At 32.8% G+C, this 22,500-nt stretch overlaps 1 protein-coding gene across 1 annotated transcript in view; it reads left to right on the top strand.

The window, feature by feature from the left end:
- The window catches only part of LOC106877274 (RNA polymerase II elongation factor ELL), a 66,352-nt gene that overhangs the window by 542 nt on the left and 43,310 nt on the right, over positions 1-22,500 (top strand). The gene's annotated exons all lie outside the window — the stretch shown is intronic.

Below are 22,500 nucleotides of genomic sequence, written 5' to 3'. Positions count from 1 at the left end.
TTTACATTATACAAAGGAAGTTTTACTAATTTAAGTTTGACTATAAGTTGAGCAATATATATATATATATATATATATATATATATATATACATATATATATATATATATATATATATATGTTATTTCTAATATCATATACTGTTTCTAGAAAGTTCAATATAATCTTATTAACAGTATTAATAACTAATACATTGAACACAGTTTGTTTTCTCGATTCTTCGAAACTCGTTAGAAAACAGCTGGTTCGTAGACGACGACTTTAAAAGTTTTATTCTTTAGTTACCAGACTCATTGAATATATAAACTTATAATTCATAAACATTTTCGTATTCTTCACATTTTTACTGTTCACTTCCATGTATTTGAGATATTTTTTTTATTTAATGTATATTACACCATCATCGATCGTGGACTTCGATGGCTAGATTATACATCACAGACGTTATGCAGTTAAAGCTTACGAGTCCTCACACTGTTGATTTAAATATATCAATCCTCTTAGATAATTCACTAATCTTTTTTTTAAAAAGTGACTATATTAAATAAAGCTGGTGAAAAAAAAAAAAAAAAGAAACAAAAAACTATGTGCGTAATCATTTAATTGTAACTGCTGATGATAAACTTGAGGGAAATTCACTGTAAATACTGAGTTGGAACGAGGTTGGATGTAGACTCCTAGCTATTTGGTATCTAAATAAGGTTATCTTGTATTTTGAACTGCGGTAAATTGTAAATCATCAGTGAATGAATATTCTTGATAATTGAACGAACAAGATAAAACCTTAATCTACAATCTGATCATTTCTGACTAATGACTTAACATATTTTGGGAGCAATTTTTCTTTTCTTTATTGTATCAATTATCAATGGGAGTCTTAAAATGTGATTGAGTTACTTGTCCATTATTACTGTTTATGCTTATGGTTTCACTTAATTCTCACTGTCGAGTTTGAAGTACAACAATAATAAAAAAAAAAAAAAGCCACCAAGTGTGTTCGTGTCAGCTTCTTGTCTTGCCTGCCCTGTTACCTTGTAATTTTCTAGGACTAATGATAATTTCCCTTTCAAAATAACACTTGTGAAAGACAGTGGTAGACTGTGGGTAGCCATATTTAAGACTACCCAAGATGCTTTTTTGTTCTCTCACCGTCTTTTACTCTGTCTTTCTCTACTATTTGTCATCAGATGGTTGTTGCTCGCTCCTTGCTGAGTTACCCCCAATGGTTGTTTGTTATATTAGTATCCTGTGTAATGTGTCCCGCAGTCTTCCTTCCATATCCTTTTTATTCTTCTTGGAGGGCATTGTGACAAATCTTTGTCAAAGTTGGCCAAATTTTCTTCATGGCAGTGGATATTTAAACCACACAGCTGCTCGTTTTATTAAAAAGAAAAACTACTTAGCAGTTAAAAATCGTAAAATATAACCGTAAATTTTACAATCTTTAATAAAACTGATTGAGAGGGCACAAATTGAAGTTGGTATTCTGCAGTGCTTCGTCAACAATAGCTGTAGGCCATGTTAACTTTCTCAAACATATGGAGTGATTGTGTTGGAGACCTGAGTGTCGTGTAAGCCGGCGATTCTCTCTACCATTTCTACCGTTATGTAGCTATAGGTAATCTGGACATGTATGTATATACATATGTTCTCTGACCGCGATAATTTACAACCTTCATATATATATATATAAGAAGAATTTTTTTTCTTGATATTCGATGTGGTGGGTGGTTGTGAAGAATGACAGATCTTAACGCTTTATCAGTTGACACGATTTAGGATTTTAGCCACTCTAAAGGAACATCGAAGAAAAAAGAAATTACAGAATGTATAAAGGACATTGTTATTCGGCTTCATATATATATACATATATATATATATATATATATATATATATATATATATATATATATATATATATATATATATGGTGATATTTTTTTTGTTTCGTCTTTTTCTCAATTCGACTACAGTGAAATGTTTTTTGCCTGTTGGTATCGTGTGAAAGTTGGCAGGAAGGAATGTGTTCAAATTAGGAGTTGTCTGCGTGCCACACTGCTGGTAGTTGTCTGTAATGTTGTAATAGCAGTAGTAGTAAGTACTTCGTTCCAGCAAGTCAGCTACTAAACACTAACAAAATAACTATATTTAGTGCCCCCCTCCTTTTCCCAATCAAGGCCAGGTTTTACCATTTTCATAGAACGAACAGATATTGTGGTTGTTTTCTGTTCAATTATATTTCAACTAAGTTTTTCATTAGCTGTTATCTTAAATGATGATAATAATCACCATCCATCTTATGGTTCTCTACCTGTCACATTTCCCTTTCATTTGTATGTGTGGATTGTTTGATTGAAAGCAAAAGTGGAAGAAGGATCAGCTATTAGGTTTCCTAGTTCTCCCCCTCCTTGGTTTCAGTTGCCTTCTAAAATGTCTCTAGATTGCTTTCGTTTCTTTCCTGCTTCTCCTGGTGGCTATGCGTTGTTACATGGTCTTGGGGTATTTCCATCCCAGTCATTTCCTATAACATCTGTTTAGGTTTTTTTCTATCCGACATTACTGACATATAACCTGTTCTCGATGCTTCCTTAGGCTTTTAAAAATCTTGGTTTTGTTCCAAACCTGCTGATCACTTGTTTAATCTTTTTTCTCTATTTCTTGAAGTTTTTCTCGGACATTTTCGAGGAGACTTCATGATTTTTAATTTCTTTTTTTTTCGTCATAAAGCTTTTTATCCTCGATTGTGAATCAGTGTACACTCAGAGAAACTGCGAACTATGCCTGTGTTTAGGAACAATTATCATATACGCAAATGTTTTGGTAGATTTAAAACATGTTTTAGTAACTGTTGTACCCAGTTTGTGTAAACCAGGTACCTGAAATCCTTTTTCGAGAAGCGGACCTCATGAGACATGGCTCAATCATCAATCGGGAGGGCCGCACTACTAAACAATTTCAAAGTAATTTTTCGTTAGGCGTGCCATTTAGCAGATTGCCCACGGCTGGCCTATACTGTGTGAGCGAATACTATTATTGATGTTTTCTGTTGCTGCTAGCGGTCAGTTTGACCGGCCTCTTGAGTATTATCAGCATTGCAATGTACTTTCCAGCCCGTGATGTCGGTCAGCGACTCCCCTGTTCGATTTACTGTTAACTTTTTCCCAGGGAAATGCTGGGAGACACTTTATTTCGGCTAGCACCCTATTCCGCTCAATTTGAACTTGTTTAGCGAGTCTTGTTATGCGTTGAAGCAGACGTTTCGACTTGTTAGAAACAACAGTGTAATTTCACCCGCAACACACTCCTTCGTAAAAATGACCCCTCCCCCTACTTATTGGCCATAAGTAGCCTTAGAATATCTAATAAAAGGTACGGGATAGTTTTCATAACTACGGCAAATAACTGATCTCATATCGCCGCTTGTTCCGAAGCTGATCAGAGGGTAAATAACAACTGTTGTTGGTCATTAAATGCATTCATTCCTCAGTTTAACAGCATGTTAACCTAATGTCACTCGATATATGCGATCAATATTCATAATCTCCTTTTATTGTCTTTTTTTTTTTTGAAAAGATAACTGGTTTCAGTCGAAATAAGTTATCTGTATGTAGTGTAATCATGTTATTAATTGTAGTTCATATAACTATCACTTCAGTCTTTTAATATGTATTTTTTTTGTATTATATGGAAACAAACTCCTGTTTAGTCTTAATCTAGAAGACATACGTGTGCGTATACAGTGTATACATATATACATAATGTATGTGTATATATATATAGTTTACATATGTATATAATGTATGTGTATATATATAGTGTACATATGTATATAATGTATGTGTATATATATAGTGTACATATGTATATAATGTATGTGTATATATATAGTGTACATATGTATATAATGTACGTGTATATATATAGTGTACATATGTATATAATGTATGTGTGTATAATATATAGTGTACATATGTGTATAATATATATAGTGTGTACATATGTATGTATGTGTATGTATATATAGTGTTCATATGTATAGAATGTATGTGTATGTATATATATATATAGCGTGTACATATGTATATATATATAGCGTGTACATATGTATATATATAGTGTGTACATATGTATATAATATTTGTGTGTATATATATATATATATATATATATATATATATAAACACATTGTTTAAGAAACACAGCTGACGAGTTTCTGGCGAATTTAGAATACTGGGCAACATTTACGTTTGTTTTAAGTTCAAATCCCAGAAGTACTTATGGAGTCAACGGGGTTTTCCTGTACGTGGTAAAAATAGCATCGCCCTCAAATCACACCCTTATCGTCTTAAAAGGAAGGACACATTGGATAATGTAGTAGGTACTCGGTGCATCGTCTTACCACAAAAATACGGTATTGTCTCGTCCCGTAGGTTTTTTTTTCTAAGTCAGTATCAATGAAGTACCTTCTTGGGGTCGATTTCACCACATCCCTCTTAATATATGACCTTCTGTCAATGTAAGAAGTTATGTTCATTAATGTAAGGAATTCCAACAATCAATGTATCATATCCTTTCGCAATATGCAGGCTTATCTCCAAATATGGTACTTATATCATCAGTATAACGTGCCAATGACTCTAGGAGTGGTTCTCTTGTTTATATATTTAGAATTTACAGCAGTTTTTTTACAACAGCTTTTAATTTTATTCCTTAATAATACTTCAGCTGGGTTTTTTTTTTTTTTGCAGTTTGTATTTTAACAATTGTGATAACGCTGAGGTTTGTTTAATTTGAGGTCTGTTCATTTCTGATCGAGTAGAGACTATGTTATTCAGTACTAAATATATTAGGTCTACATCATGTAATAATAATAGGGCCTTCTTTTTCTTAGGATATGATTTCTATTTCTAGTAGATTGAAACGTCCACGCACAGGTTTCCCCTCGTCTTTCATGCTGGTTCTTATAGTGAACAGCGAGTTTTGTTTTCTTCGTTTAAAATACCATATTGACACAAACAGCATCAGCTGGATGTTCTTCAATCGGCAATACTCTTTCCAAATTAACTGGGATTTTTTCTGCCTTAACATATAAACACATATACACAATGTGAATGACTAAAATTCATGTAAATTAAATTACAATTCCATTATATATATATATATATATCTTAGAAGAAAAGGCAGGGGGTAATATAATACATATATATATATATAAACATAATTAAGGGATCAGCAAACATTTGCTTCACCACATACCGAAGTTCAGAAACAGCAGCTAAAAAAGCTGAGACTCCAACAGATAGCATTACTTGTAACTCACAAAGTTCTCCACCGATAATGGTGTTTACATACCGAAGGGCTTGGTAAAAATTATTAATTGTTGATTTATTAATAAATAGATAAACCTTTACCATTTTAATTGTAATATATATATATATATATATATATATATATATATATATATATATATATATATATATATATATATATCTTGGAAGAAAAGGCAGGGGGTAATATAATATATATATATATATATATATATATATACACACACAAATTAAAAGGGTAAAGGTTTATCAATTTATTAATAAATCAACAATTAATAATTTTTACCAAGCCCTTCGGTATGTTTTTGCCTTTGTGAGTTACAAGTAATGCTATCTTTTGGAGTCTCAGCTTTTTTAGCTGCTATTTCTGAACTTCGGTATGTGGTGAAGCAAATATTTGCTGATCCCTTAATTATGTTTATATATATATATATATATATATATGGAAGTTCGAGGATAATTATAGTTTTATTTCAGCTATATATTCGATATAGAATTAGTGGTTTTTGGACTTATTTCATTTGAATTTCGTATGAGAGTTAAGGTTAAACACATCGACATCGTTGTTTACTGTTCTGTTTCTACCCCACTTTTATATAATATTCAACGATTTCCCGCCTTTTTAATCGTTTACCTTTTTTTTTGTCTGGTAAAAAAGGATTGCTTAGTGATTCTGCCCCAAGGGAGAGGGATCTGAATTTCTTGTTTTTTTTTGCATCATAACTTTATTAGATATGTTGTATTCATTTTGCCAGAAATGTATATTTTATTCAGTGTTATTTGGCAGTTAACGCAACCCCCATTGTTAGTTCATTGAATAGTGTGACATAAAGATGGCAGGCAGTCTGTGTTTACTGTCATTTGTGAATTGGGTCATCTTTGAAAAAACAAAACAACTAATTACATTTTTGGCACCCCACCGCATACATAACATTTTTCTGTATATTATATAAAATTTCTGTCTGACATTAGCTGCTGTTCATCATCATCTTATCGTTTTGAGTTCAAATTCCACCTATGCCGACATTGGCTTTCATCCTTTCAGGGATCGATGTGATAAGTACCAGCTCAGAACTGGTGTCGATGAAATCAACTTATCCATCTCCTAAAATTTCGGGCCTTGTGCCTATTTGCTGTTGGCTTTTAGAGGTAAAGATGGATTAATGCATCGTTTTTGTTTTCGCTATCAGGCGTTGCGTTCTTTTGTTTTGGATATTATCTTCCTGGTTTCAACCGTTATGAATCAGTTTGGTCAAGACCGTCATCGAAGGGGCTTACATTATAATGGAAAATACAGAACACTGAGTTTAGCTTTAAGGTCTCAATACAAATGCTTAAATGTTCGTAAACAGAATTTCTGGTGTGTGTATTTACTTATACAAGCATGCATTACAGACCATGAATGAACAAAGCAAGAAACTCGGAGTATCGACTTCGTGAATCGTTAACTTCGAAGATAGGATGAATGAACTCTATATGTATTGAGTGCTCTTATCTCCGTTTATATGTATTCATCTCCATTTGTATGTGTGTGTGTGTGTGTATATGTATAAGTATTTATGTGTGTGTGTGTGTGTGTGTGTGTGTGTGTGTGTATATATATATAATTTAAATAAGGGTAAAAAATTGATGTCCACTTAGTGGTCATTCCTCTTATGTGTGTATATATGTAGTTTTATTTAAGGTATAAATATTACTTCATTTGAATATCGGGAACGTCACGAACACAATCTCCTTTCCTTTACCGACTCTTTTGGAAATTTTTTCTGACGTTTCTTGTCAATGGTGAATCTATAATTCCAAAAAATGATTCTAATTAGTTTGGTCTTGGAATAATCGGACCTGCAACTTGAGAGTGTGCTGAATTAAAACTAGTCGTGTTTGCATTGTTTTTCTTATATTTACAAGTTTCTCTACTTGCGTCACACTGAATGAATGACATCGACCTGTGTTCCCCCCTACCTCCGATTCCGTGTTTGAAATTGTGTTTGCGCTCTGATAAAATCTTTTGCATTTGGCAGCAAGGCATGAAAGTCACAAACTTCTTGTTGCTATGTATCTCTTCTCTCTGTCTCTCTCTCCGTCTCTCACTTTTCTTTGCTGCTGCTGGCGTTAAATGTAAATGACTTTTAAGTACGAATAACTGTTGTAAACCACCGGATGAATATATTTTCCTCCTCTTTGCTTGCAACTGTCAGCCATACATATACATACACCACGCACACAGGCTTTGTTTACATGAAGCTGCTGCTAAAAGCTAGAATTCTGTCTTGCAAGCTAAGCCAGCCAGCCCAACCTGCCTGCCTGCCACCTTGTATGTATCTGCGTGTGTTTTTGTAGGTGATTTCGACACAGTCCCAATTTGGTGTGTGTATGCTTTGCATGCATCCTTAGAATCTGTAGGTTGGGGAGAGAGATTAGGGTAGTATTGTTCATTCAGTGCCAGGTCGGCGCTGTTTACTCTATGGTCGAACAGGTTCCAATCGTCACCGTCCTCCTCTCCATTATTTCCATGTATCATTCCTTTTTCGAAGATGATAGGATCAGATTTTAAGGGGAATTTGCCTGCTACTTCTTACTGGTCTGGCAATAACATACAACATACACGTCCATTCGTCATTGGTTTGTTTTCTGTAGGTGACCATGGCACTACAGAAAAGCGTTTTTTTCCTTTTATGTATTATTTTGATAAACGGACGATTTTCTTTTTAATCTATCATTGATTTTGTAACATAGGAGTTATTAAACAAATGTAACAAATCCAACTTTTTCTTGTTGAGCCCTCGTTATCCTTCTTTTTGCACTTCTCTTATTTTCTATATCTCAATGTAAACCTAGTCTAATTAGTTTTCTCTCAAGTCCAAAGCTCTCTTGGATTATCTGGAAACGGGTATATTTTTTTTTAATTCTTAGAGCTTCTTTTAGAGTACATAAGAATAAAGTTGACTGTGACTCTGAAGTTTCGGCCTGCCTTAGCCTGAGGCCGTCCGATGAAAGCTAAGCGTGCAGAAACTTCGAAGTTACTATCGACACAATTCTTAAATATTTTTTTTTTATCTTTTACTTGTTTTAGTAATTAGACTGCGGCTATGCTGGAGCACCGCTTTGAATTTTTATCGAACGAATTATGATATAAAGGCGGTCCTCCAGCATGGCCGCAGTCTAATGACTAATACAAGTAAAAGATACATAGCTGCTTTCTGTGTATTATCTCTGTTCATGTACCCTCTTTTAATCAATTGATTCATTTAGTACTGCGCATAAACGTTTCTTTTCACCCTTCGGTTAGTGAGAGAAGCTCCGCGAGATTATTTTGACTGGGAAATGGGAGTGAGTTCTGCCGTCAGAGTTTATTTGGTAAATTTTTAAACAACAAACTACCTCTATTAAATGTTGAGACGGCAGATTTCAGCTCTAGTACATTTTTTGGTAATTTTTACTATTTTTAGTAGTTAACTTCGAAGTTAGTATTAAGTTTTTTTTTTTAGAGAATCTAGATTTTCTTCTAGTTTTCATTGTTTTAAACTGTTAAATGTCGAAGCGTGGAAAGTGGAAAGATAAACGGCTGCTATATTAATTTTAGTGTTTATTTTGTTTTATATATCTTTTAATCCTTTCACTGCGAAATTAAATTTCATGGTTATTCCAATAATGATGTTTTATAAAAATAAAAGAAACAGTAAACTAGAATTGGTTATTTTTTTTGCAAGTCACGATGCTTCTATAATCTCGACATATCTCAACAGAAAAGTAGGTTGATATATAAAACTACTTCCCACAGTTAAGATTAATGAAATTTTGTGTAGATATATCTGGTTTCTGTAGTAAAAGGGTTATATTATTAAAAAAAAAAAATTGTTCTCACCACCACATGATTCAGAGTTAATGCTCACTGTGTAGCACCCCTTAAGCAAATCTCTGCTGTAACCCCGGGGATGCTTTAGTAAATAAACAATACTAGACATTAGGTTCGGTCCCACCGCTATAGCCTCGGGCCGACCAAAGCCTTGTGAATGGATTTGGTAGACGGAAACTGAAAGAAGCCCGTCGTGCATGTGTGTGTCTGTGTATATATGTGTGTGTGTTCCTTGTCACCACTCGACAACTGCGGGGATATAAACTAATAGTTTATATCCCCACAGTTCAGCAAAAAGAGTACGACAGAATAAGAACCAAGCTTTAAAAAAATAAGTAGTGCGGTCGATTCGTTCGACTAAGCCTTCGAGGCAGTACACCAGCATGATCCAGTCCAATGACTGGAACAAGTAAGAGATAGATAAAAAGGTAGAGGAAAACAATTTAACTGTTTAAAAGAAATTCTCTCCCCTAGATTTGCTTTGTATTTATATTTCAAATAAACATTTCTGACGTTTTGTGGTTGGGTCTTCATGTGAATGAACGAAGTTGAGGAAAATGACATTTGTGCGTGTCGAGATGAACTTTTAAGATCAAATCTATTGTGCCCATAGATTATTTTTGCAACGAATTGACGTGTTGGGGTTATTGAAGAACATGGTTGGTTTCTCAAATGTTTTGTTAGACATAAAACTTTTGAAAGTTCTTTTCGTTCTAGGTATGGATGTAAAAATCCAGGGAAATATCACGTCATATGTGATATTATATGTGAAATATATATGATGCATACCTTTTTATTGCGTGTATACGGCGAATGCGTCGAATCCGCATATACTTGTCTCTGTGTTTATAACATATACATACAAACTTTTATCTGTCTTTTACCTGTTTCAGTCATTGGACTGCGGCTATGCTGTAGCACCGCCTTGATGGGTTTTGTCGAACAAATCAACCCCAGTACATATCAATTATCGCTATGCCAAAAAAGGGCTGCAAAATTACTCTTATTATTAATGGAATACATTATTTCATCACACACAATGTACTCTTCTATACCATTCTTAAGGAAAATCAACTTTCATCTAAACCACAGAAGTCAGATTTTGTAAATTCTCGGCATTAATTTTTTTACTCATTTGCGTGAGTTGATAATGATGATTTCTGTTTTTCGAGACCATGCTTGCTACACGTTTTTATCAATGCTGTTCTATCATCAGTCCTAATTAATTTTATTATACCACTGCGTGCTTCATCAAGTTGAGGATTTATGAGAAATTGTTGGCTTGCCAGTAAAATGTATTTAACTAGCAAGTGAGAAAGTCATGCCTGTTACAGAGCCTGTAGTGTTAAATTGAACATTACAACTACACAACCTGGCGTACTTGACGTGCTTACGTGAGTGTGCCTGTTGATCTTGCCAGCTTACTCCCAACTTCTCTCGCCTTTATTGGAGATTTAATAACATAGTTGTTGTGGTGGTTTAACCCCAGGCCGGCCCTGATCGAGCAGGCATTCCGTTCGTGACCTTTATTCAGACTTATTTCGTACCGTATGTACAATCTCTCAGTCTGCTTCCTCCTCTCTTATTTATTTATTTCATTTGTTTTTTGTAAGAGGCCTGGCTGCTCGATTTTGTATCAGGAGGAGAAAAAAATTTTCTTTTCGACCCTAATCCGTTTCAACCACCTTTCAAAATGATGGCTTGCTGCAGTTTACACAGCTCGAGTCATTTTATTTTTACAACAGTTGAACTCCATTAGATTATTATTAAACCTGTTTAATAATAAATTATTATTAAACCTGTTTCTTTGCTCTGATAGCTTCGCATTAAAAACTTGTTCATTAAGTCACGCTGACACACATGTCTAGTGTTGATCAAAAGTTGCAAAGTTTACATTTGTTCATTTCACTAGTTTTGCCTGGTACCAGCTTAAAGGTTGGTTCGTTGGTTAATGGTACTGTCAAAATATTAGTGAGAGCTAGTAGAACTTCAAAAAAAAAAAGGGGAAAAAATTTAACCTTTTGTTTCATTTTCCGTTTCATTTACTTTTGAAATATCTTAATACTTCTGTAGCAGAAACTTTCACCTTTCAAGTATTCTTATTGGTTGTGATTGTAGCTCATTGATGAATATTGATCTCCGAAACTGAAACTAAAGACTCACTTTCTAAGAAATTGTTCACACATTCTGCTTAAATTAATTTTCGTACGTGTTACTTACGAAAAATGCTTATCTAAATGCTTTTGTTAGAATGTCAGATTTATACGAGCAGGATTTTATTATATGTATGGTAATTTATATTGTAGGATTAGGAACCTCTGTACATTTATTTAGTAATTCATTTATAAAAAATTTATACGCTGGACTTACATTGTTTTCTCGCACTTGAAAACATTTTTCTGTCAATCTTAAAGCTTATATAGTTACAGCTAGCTCTCTAAACATCGCATTTATAGGGGCTGGTGGCAGAATCTCGTTCATGCTCACTTTTCCTTTCCAAGACCAATAAGTAGTTATTGAGGTGGTGTAGTGTAAGTAAATATTAATGAGAACTGGTGTAAGTATCCTACGGATACCTTTCTTCGCTCTGTAGACTGGGCTAGTGTAACACCAGACCATGAATGCTCTCCCCCTCTTTGTTCACCATATGGTGATTCCCTGACAAGGTCACATACTGTTGGGCATACCACGTACTTCCTTGACATCTTGAGCAATAACCCTGATATCATATGAACCAGATATTTTAAATTTCTAGTTAAAAAACAGCTCTGTAAAGTAAGCATTATCGACGTCGCATACTTTAATGTGTGTTAAATGCTTTCTTTGGCTGCAACATTCTGTCCAGGGAAAATTCTTTTAGAGATATAGTGTGTTGAAAACGGAATATATTTCAAAACCAGACGAAATGAATCGGCCTGGAGGTGAACAAGAACGACAAATATCGATATTTCACTGTTATTTCAGCTCACCGGAGTCATATACTCGATTCGCCCCCTAGACGAATTCCGATTGGTAGCCCAAAACAATATTGATGTCAAATATTTAACCTTTTTTGCATTCAGATTACCCTATCAAATGTAATGCTAATTTTTCACATTGTTTTGAATCAATCATACACTATCTGGTGGCTTCAAAATTTTGATGTGATTGTATATCTTTAGAATGGCATTGCCGAATAAGTGTGAGAGGCCAGATTTGGTCAGTTTTGACATAAAACAATTTAGAATATTAGGGCCAGATATGGCTGGTTTAAATGCCAAAGGACTAATGTGCGTTATTAAACGCTTTTTGGCTGTAATATTTCGCCCAGGGAAAAACTGTACCCTTTTGAGTCAGACAGGCAAAATAGTTGAATAATAGCATGCACATAAATAAAAAGGCACTTCTGGCAATGAAGGCAAAATGTAGTAAGGTGGTTTCTACATGTATTTGAACTCCAGAGTACAATTTCCAGCTCACTGGGAAACCAGTCTGTTTTATTTACCATGGAAAAATTGCTGTGAAGAATGTGGAAAATATCAGGCAGCATTACAAGGTTCACCATAATGAAAATTTTAACAAGGTGAGGTAAAGCTTAGTGATTGAAAACTGGCTACTTTTGGAAAACTAACGTAAGGGTTTTTTTTTTTCTTCAAGGAAAGCAGTGGTATACAAAAAATATTTTATCATTTATGAATCCCAAAAGGTATTTCAGAAACGAGGAAGCATTTTAACAGGTGTAGAGTTTGTCTAAAAATGTTTACTAGTAATGGTGAGTTTGTCCTGAAAAGAAACCTTTATTTGCATCTTATCAGCCTATCTGCAGAAATGACCTGACAAGTTAAAATGTCAGATGTTTTAACTTGTTTAAGTGTGATGCTTGCAACAAATTGCTGTTTTATCTTTAGCTTATGCTTAATGAGAGCATAGACTTAGAGACCTTGCTCAACTTGGTGTTTTGGTGTAGGTATTGAATTCCTATGAAGAGAAGTTATTAGAGCATGTTTTTGAAGTTTTCTTGAAAATGGTGTTAAAATGAAACTGCTGAAGCTAATTGACACTACAGCTGTTGGGACAGAAAAAAAAATCATTACATTGCTGTAAGGTTAACTGGAAAGCTTCAAAATCACAGAAACTGGTTAAAATTCATTGCGTTATGTGACCAAGTGTTAGAAATTGGAATATACTATGGGCATTGTGAATCTAGTCCTATTTCATGAAGTATGTCATTGTCATTTTCAGCAGTTATTGTTCAATACAGAAGTTGAATGTGGAGATCTGGTTTATTTCAGCAATGTAGGCTGGCTTAGCTGAAGGTCAATACTGGATAGAGTATTTGTATTTCATGATAAGATAGCAATATTCCATCAAAGCAAAAATTTTATCGTGATTCTGATTGGCTTGCAACCTTGGCATTTTTTATGGCATCCTATTTAAATATCTTGATACAAATTGAAGGTGGGGGAGGAGATCAGCTGACACATGGAAAGTAAGGTCATAGTGTTTTGTTTGAAAGAGAACTACAATTGTTGGAATACCAACTTCAAAAAGGAAATTGTGTGCATTCTACTATTTAACAAAAAGAAAGAAAAAAAAAAAGATCCAAAGCATTTTCTGAATTTGGTCCAAGAATGACGAAAAATGTTCATCTTACTTTGGTTGGTTTTTTGCTTGCATGCAAATGAGCTTCTGCTGTTTGGTACCATTATTTGAAGTGGATGTGGACACTGCATTGGAAAAAAATATCAAAAAGAATTGATTGAAATGCAGTATGATGACATACTAAAATGGAAATTTCATTCTGAATGTGTCAGTACTTGCGTCGTGTCGAAAATATATTCATTCAAGTGTGAAGTATCATTACTTATTTGAACATTTATCTTGTAAGGGCAATTATTTTTTTAAAAAATGAGGCATGCCAAGACCTATTTAAGATACCCGTCTGGATAATGTCTTGATGTTGACATAAAGTTTGATACTCAATATTGAGCCTGTATGCAACAAACTGCATTGGTTTTCCTCAATACTTCATAAACTGTTTGCATTAATATTTTTTTAAAGTTTATTTTATACACAATTTACCACCGTTTTATACATTTTGTTTGTACTTTTTGTTAAAAAAAAAAACAAACTTGCAGGCCCCTGCTGTAGTTGTATTACAGTCCAATGACTAATGCTAGTGAAAGTATAATTTTCATAGATGAACGAATTAAAATTTTCTTTTAAAAATAGTTAGCAATTTATTTTGTATTTTCGTTTTCCATGAAGACTGATTCTTTTTTTCCCCCAATTAACATTTTATATCCTTTTCTAATGAATTCGTTAGTATTCCAATCACTGACATAAAATTCCTCCTCTCAGCATTGTCAAACATTTTTAACCCATTTCATAAAGTATAACTTTTGTTTCCTAACACACTTTGTTTGTCATAAGACTGTGGCCATGCTGGGGCATAACCTTGAGTTTTTTTTTTTTTAAAGCCTGCTATTGATTCTATCAGTCTCTTTTACTGGACTGTTAAATTACAGGGATTTGAACACATCAACATTGGTTGTCAGGTGGTGGTGGGACACAGTGGGCTTCTTTCAGTTTCTGCCTACCAAATCCACTCACAAGGCTTTGGTCAGCTCAAAGCTATAGTAGGTACTTACCCAAGGTGCCACATACTGTGGTTAGGAAGCAAACTTCTTACCACACCTCCACGCTTGTATAGACTCTGGGATATTAACAGGCTTTAGTGTCTTGAAAGGTTATGAAGTCAAATCCTGAAAGCATTCTTTTGCTTGAAGAATGCCTTTTTTTTTTTTTTTTTTTTTTTTTTAATGCCGTTTTGAGTTGGATGAGTTTCAGTGCTGCATCTCTACTTGTTGCTGTTTGTTGTCTCCTTTATGAAGTTCAGCAATCTAAGATCAAGTCATACTACTTCTGGCCATGTTGTATTTGGTCTTCCTCTTCCCCAGTCTTGTACTTGCTTTATTCAATATTCTTATGTCTATCAATTTGTGTTGACATAATGCCGTTTCAGCAGATACTTTTGATGCCTAGTTTCTCTCAACAAGCTTGTGCTTAGTTGTTCATTCATGCTGAAATTGTACACCAAGGTGTACTGACCCCATTATTTTCCAGTCTTTGTATATCCTCCACTATCAGCATCCATATCTCACATTTTGTATTGCATATGTCTGCCTCGCTTTAAGTGTTTTGTCAGCAGAAATAACCCTTTGTATTTTCCCTGCCATGACCATACTCAGGTTGATGGCTTTACATAGATATATTCATTTGTAAAATGTTTTTGATAAATATGCCCATTTGTGAAATATATACCTCAACAAATGAATCGAATATTTGAATTTACTGAACTGAACTTTCTTGACCTCTTTTATCAAGGACAAAACTGATGAATGGATGTTTAGCCATTTAAGAATACTTTCTAACATCCTGGATATAATTCCTTATATTAAAGTAACTGAATTATTTTCTTGTTTCGGCAAGATTCACGTTTAAATCCTAAACACACTCTAATTTTGTTATAATGCTTAACTCTTTAGGTTTTAAACCAGCCATATCCAGCTCATACATTCTACCTGTTTTAAGTTCAAACCAGTTAGATCTGGCTTCTCAAACATACTCTGTGATTCTAAAAATAAACTATCATCAAAATCTTGAAGTTATGAAATAATGCATGATTAAGTGAAATTTATGTGAATAAGTATTACATATGACAGAAAATCTGAATGCTAAAGGGCTAACTTGAATGTGTTTAGGGCTTTTGTTGTCAGCCATGATAAAACAGTTCTATGGTATATATTCAGTCATCCTCTAATTTTAATATCATACCTCTCTTTGGCTGAATACCATAATGTGCAATCCACCTTGTGGTGATGGATCAATGGGGGCAATGTGACAGCCTAGATGTGTTGCACTCTCTGCTGTCCAGTATGGTGGTGGCCACAGTGAAGGTAGGCAAGATGGACTTGTTCAAAACATAATAGTTGCTGTTCTTCTACACTAATTGTTAGTTGTGTGAATCTTATTACAGTTTTTTGAGCTCATGAAGCTGTTCTTAACTACAGCAGCTATTTCTGAATTTTTTTTTTTTATGCTTGTTTGGATTGAGTGGGTGAGTGATTTTCAGATCCTGTTGTTTTTGGTTTTGGTATATGTGACTGGGTGCTTGCTTGCTTGTGGAAATAGGCTAAAAGTGGAAGACCACCAGAACGTGTGCCCTCCCATGTTCAGGCAATCTTTCATTGTGTAGTTGGTGTGTGTACATTGTGAAGATATAAAAATCTGTAAGATTGGCTAAGTCTAAGACTGATCTAATGTATTGTCTGTAAACTATTGTCGTTTCATCCATGTTTTCTAAACATGGAACCTGTGTGTTTTCAGAACATGGTTGTGAAATTTTGTTTTTCTATAATGTCTTTTCATGTCTTTTACAAAGGTATTGTGTGTATTGTTTGGATAAAACAGCAGTATTTGATTTTAAAAATTTGTTTTCTAGCTAATTAAAAGGGACTAATTTGGTAATTACTACTTTTTTTGTCTGTTGTTCTGGAGCTAGGTTTTTAGGTAATTTGAGTTAAAGTAGTGTAGAGATACCTTGAGAATAGGAAGATGTGAGGATATCTTTCTGTATGGTATCACACCTCTACCCCATAGTGTGTAATGGTTAATGAAGTGAAGGATGAAAAGAAAGAGTGAGAATATATATGTGGTACACCATTCAGGAAATTAAAAATTCTGAAAGTATCATGACTTGAAAGGTAGTTTGCAAAGTTTTAGCAGATTGTGAATCAAGATTTTATAGGGAAATTTTGGAACCTGTTCAATTGTTTACCTACCTGCATTTGTATTCCACTCTTGATTAATGATAATTTGTTAATGATTAACATGTGTTACAATCTTTTGTGTAATTTTAGTGTAAGCGTTGCCATCTCAAGACCTATGACTAAGAGAAAGTTAAACTACAAGACTTCGTTTATGGAGAATAGCAAGTAGCATTAGGTAGTTGTTAGTGTGAAAATATTTAGTAGTTTGAATGAGTAGGTAAGCTTGTGCAAATTTATGCTATACTATGTTGAAGAGGGGTCGGATTGTCTGTAAATAATAATATTCACACAGGAGTAAGTTGAGACTGACAGCCATTGTAGAAAAGTCAAGTTTGCTGTTTCATTTTAAACATTGGCTGTGAATTTCCATAGGAGAAGTTGTTTCAAGTGATGGCATATATAATTGTCAGGCAACATAAAATAGGTCTTAGTTTGAAAACTGAGCAAGGTGTGGTATGCAAGGGAAATTAACTCACACACACACACACACACACACACACACACACACACACACACACATATGCATGTATATGTACTTGTTTGCTGAGTGATAACAAACTGGGAAACCTGTTAGAGCAATCTGTGAAAAGAATACAAAGTTCTATTTACATCTGTTTAGTTTTACAGTGAAGCCTTTCTAAAAAGCTGTGGTTGAACTGCTTTATCATAGATCTTTAATACATGTGTATCTATGTATTTTGTGCAAGTGTGTGCGTGCGAATGTGTATATGTAATTGTGATATAAGAAACCTATTATGTATAAATGCTAAAGAATGCAACTCCTTTGTTCTCAGTTTTGTATTGTTTGTGTTTGAAAGATCCATATTTAGGCATGTTTTTATAAGTGTATAAAAATACTATTTTGCTTTTCCAACATATTTTATGAAAATCTGTAAAATTCTTTTATTAGGTTGACAGTAGCTATTATATTGAGTTTCTCTGTTTGTAATATATAGTGCTGATAAATCTTGTGGGCAGTTTGGGTTTATAAGCTCACAGATGGAATAGTATTTTAATTTAATTAAATGATGTTTTATTTATATTTTAAAGTAAATCTGGCTTGAGAAATAATGTGAACTATTGATACACAGCCATAGTTTAGAATTTGTCATTTCTTTTATAACAATTGCTGTTGTTACCTAACTTTGCTTGTTTGCTCAATTGAAAGTCAAAAATAAAGTCTTCTTGACTCTTCTAGTGTATACTACTAACTCCTGTTATTTCACACAACTGTGCAGTTGTTATTTATATCAGATTTTAGCTTGTCTAGAGCTTTTTTAATCTTATTGATAGCAAGTAGTTTTAATCCTTATAGCTACCACATTCTTTATAAGAATATTTATTCAGTCATGTGCTTTTCTACACTCTAAATAGCTGGGTGTTTAATCAGTTCATCATAAATACTGAATTTAGCCATAGCTTAAAACTAGAAGCACCAACATTATCTGCTTTTTCTTACCTGTTGCAATCTCTACTACTGACAGATATCAGGTTCCACCTTAGTCTTAAAATAATTCCTTTTGTAATCATGTTGTTGACATTGAATTTTTTAATTTTTTTTTTATTTTTGTTGTCAGAGTAAAGCATTATCTATTTCTAAATAATAAAAGGCAAACGGAATCTGAATATTAATATTTATAATCATTTTAGTCTCGATGAATGATTGTCTATAATCCTAATAGCATGATAAAATGTGCTCACTCCATGCTGTCAAGTGGCTGGTTATGGGAAGAGTGGGTTAGTTATTTTATCAGTCTCTATTGTTGATCTGCTAAATTATGGGGACGTAAACACATCAGTACTGGTTGTCAAGCAGTGGTGCAGGATACAAGTTAATTTGGTATCAAAATAGTTGAACAATGTCAGACAGAATGAAAAAAAATCCTGTTAGAAATAGCAACCAAATCTCCCTCAAATCCATTCCAAAATTGTTTAGTCACAAATACAATGGAGAGCCCAAATAGCATAAACAGAATTAACACAATGTTAGTACTGTACTTGCTAATGATATGGATCAAGTGGAAACCTATCCATCTAAGTCAATCTCTCAACAGGTACAAATTCTTCTGGATAGCATTGGGTTTGGTGGAGTAGGAATGTTATTGGCAGAGAAATGGATGAAGTAATTGGCATTCAATAAGTAACAAGAATTGGACAAGATCTCTGAAAGATCCCAACTATTTGGAAGATAATATGGTGGTGGAATAGTACAGAAGATAGTGTAAAAGCTAAAGACAGGTTTGGAAAGATTGGGGAAAAAGTACTGAGTAAAAGTTAATATTTTGTATTAATAGTTTTTCAAAATTGCATTTGAGGTTACATGAAAGTGAGAGAAACTTTCAATCATTTGGATTCTTGTTAACTTGTTTTAAAAGCGCCCAGCACACTCTGTAAAGTGGTTGGTGATAAGAAGGGCATCCAGCTATAGAAACCACGCTAAATCAGACTGGAGTCTGATGCAGTCCCCATCCCCCAGCTTGCTAGTCCTTGTCAAACCACCCAACCCATGCCAGCATGGACAATGGATGTTAAATGATGATGATATGGAAGTAGAGGTTATGGTTGGTATTCACAGCTAATGACTGCAGTTAGCCCCATTCTTGGCAGTAGGAATGAAGTTGAAATCTTTCCAGTTAAACACTTTATAGATCTTTCTTTCTAACACTCACTGAAAGTACACATTTTGCTGATAAAACAAGACATAAGGCAAGTCCTGCTATACACAACTAACAGCTTCACTAGTACATACGCATGAAATAACATGTGAAGGAAATTTGCTGTTTAACCCTTTAGCATTTAAACTGGTCATATCCAGCCAAAATTATCTACTTGTTTTATGTTCAAACTAGCCAGATATGCCACCACCACCCCAGTTATCCTACTATAATTATTATAAGAATAATCACATCATTGAAATCTCAAAGCTACGAGGTATTTCATGATTAATTCAAAGCAATATGAATAAACAAGCATTACATTTGACAGAGAAATCTGAATGCTAAAGATAGTGTGGGATTGCATTGCCAAAGCTGCTGCTTCCATATCAAATTTACTTTCCAACCCTTAATGCAAGCTAATTAATTCTTCTTAAAGTAAAATGGGCACAAGAAGCACATCCTTGATGTTGTCGGGGTCTGATACCAAGAGGTACTGGATTAGGTCAATGGAACTTAAGGCTCACTGCTATCAACTGGTTTTGCAGTGTCCAGAATATGGCAGCCTTGCAAATTTACCTGGTATTATTTTGTACACTTTAACTGTTCCGTATTAAAATTACTCAGCTTTAGGAATAATTATGAAAGTTAAGTTATTCTTGTGCATTGATGATTCCTGGATTAAAAAGGAAAGCAACAACATTGCTATCTCCACAAGAAATACAATGGAGTTTGCCAATTTCATTGGAGTATTTGTTAGATATTCTTAGGAAGTATACACCCCCCCCCCCCCCAACAGCCCAGGCTTTGCAGAGGCATGACATGTCAATAATTTGAAGTAACATAAATACCCACAGTGTGAATGAATTTAAGAACTTTATAAGAATCTTAAGGGAATTTGACATCGGCACTGTAAATACAGTTAGCTTTTGGAACATTAGACTTTAACCCTTTAGCATTAAACCAGTCGGATCAGGCTTCTCACACCTATCCTACAATGTCGTAAAAATAAACAAACACACGATCAAAATTTGAAACTACAAGATAATATGCATGATCAATTCGAAACACTGTGAATAAGTATTACATATGACAAAATAACCTGAATGCTAAAGGGTTGAATAGGAAAATACCATACAGAAGGTCTGAGATGACTGTATGTATGTATGTATATAATGTATTTACACATGTACACACAGGAATTCTTACCATTCACTATTATGAAACATTGTAGAAGAGACACTAACCTATATTCATATAGGAAAGAGATTTCTTCAGTAGACATGGACCCTGTTATAAAGAACGATTAGAACAGTGGTTTTTAACAAATTAATGTATATGGCGGATCCTCTACCCACAAAAGATAGTTCAGAAGAGAAAAATAACTTGGTTCAATCTTCCATTCAAAGTAGATATCTCGAATATAACTAGAGATTTCCTATTAGGCAACACTTACCAAGTATGCAAGAATATAACCATTTTCAATGCTCATAAGGTTATACTTGTCCTACATTATACTTGCATGCTTCAACAAGAAAAACCTACATTTATACAGCTTTGATACCATGCACTCATATGCAACTACCAAATCAAAACATATGCCATATGTATTTGCCTTTTCATGGCAAAGCATTGTAGGACAACACTCACCATATGTGTCCGTATGTGTATATAATGTGCCAAATTCACTACTTGGTTTTGTGTAGCCTGGCATTATAGTAAAAGACACCCATGGTGCCACACAAGAAGATTGAACTCAAAACCATGTGGGTAGGAAGCACATTTCTTAATCACAGTATATATTCCATATAACTTTTATATGTGTACATGTAATATGCATATAGAAATATACATATAGGTTTATGTATGTACATAATATATATATATATATATATAGATATATATATATATATATATATAGATATATATATATATATATATATAATATATATATATATAGATATATATATATATATATATATATATATATATATATAGATATATATATATATATATAGATATATATATATATATATAGATATATATATATATATATAGATATATATATATATATAGATATATATATATATATAGATATATATATATATATATATAGATATATATATATATATATAGATATATATATATATATATAGATATATATATATATATATAGATATATATATATATATATAGATATATATATATATATAGATATATATATATATATATATAGATATATATATATATATATATAGATATAGATATAGATATATATATAGATATAGATATATATATAGATATATATATATAGATATATATATAGATATATATAGATATATATAGATATATATATAGATATATATATAGATATATATATAGATATATATATAGATATATATATAGATATATATATAGATATATATATAGATATATATATAGATATATATATAGATATATATAGATATATATATAGATATATATATAGATATATATATAGATATATATATAGATATATAGATATATATATATATATATATAGATATATATATATATATAGATATATATATAGATATAGATATATAGATATAATATATAGATATAGATATAGATATATATAGATATAGATATATATATATATATATATATATAGATATAGATATATATAGATATATATATATAGATATAGATATATATATAGATATATATATATAGATATATATATAGATATATATATAGATATATATAGATATCTATATAGATATATATATAGATATATATATAGATATATATATAGATATATATATAGATATATATATAGATATAATATATAGATATATATATAGATATAG

Source organism: Octopus bimaculoides, chromosome 2, assembly GCF_046866305.1.
Source record: "Octopus bimaculoides isolate indiv1 chromosome 2, ASM4686630v1, whole genome shotgun sequence".
Lineage (NCBI taxonomy): Eukaryota > Metazoa > Mollusca > Cephalopoda > Octopoda > Octopodidae > Octopus > Octopus bimaculoides.
The sequence above is the reverse complement of the archived record's forward strand: the minus strand, read 5'-3'. Positions and strand labels throughout refer to the sequence as shown.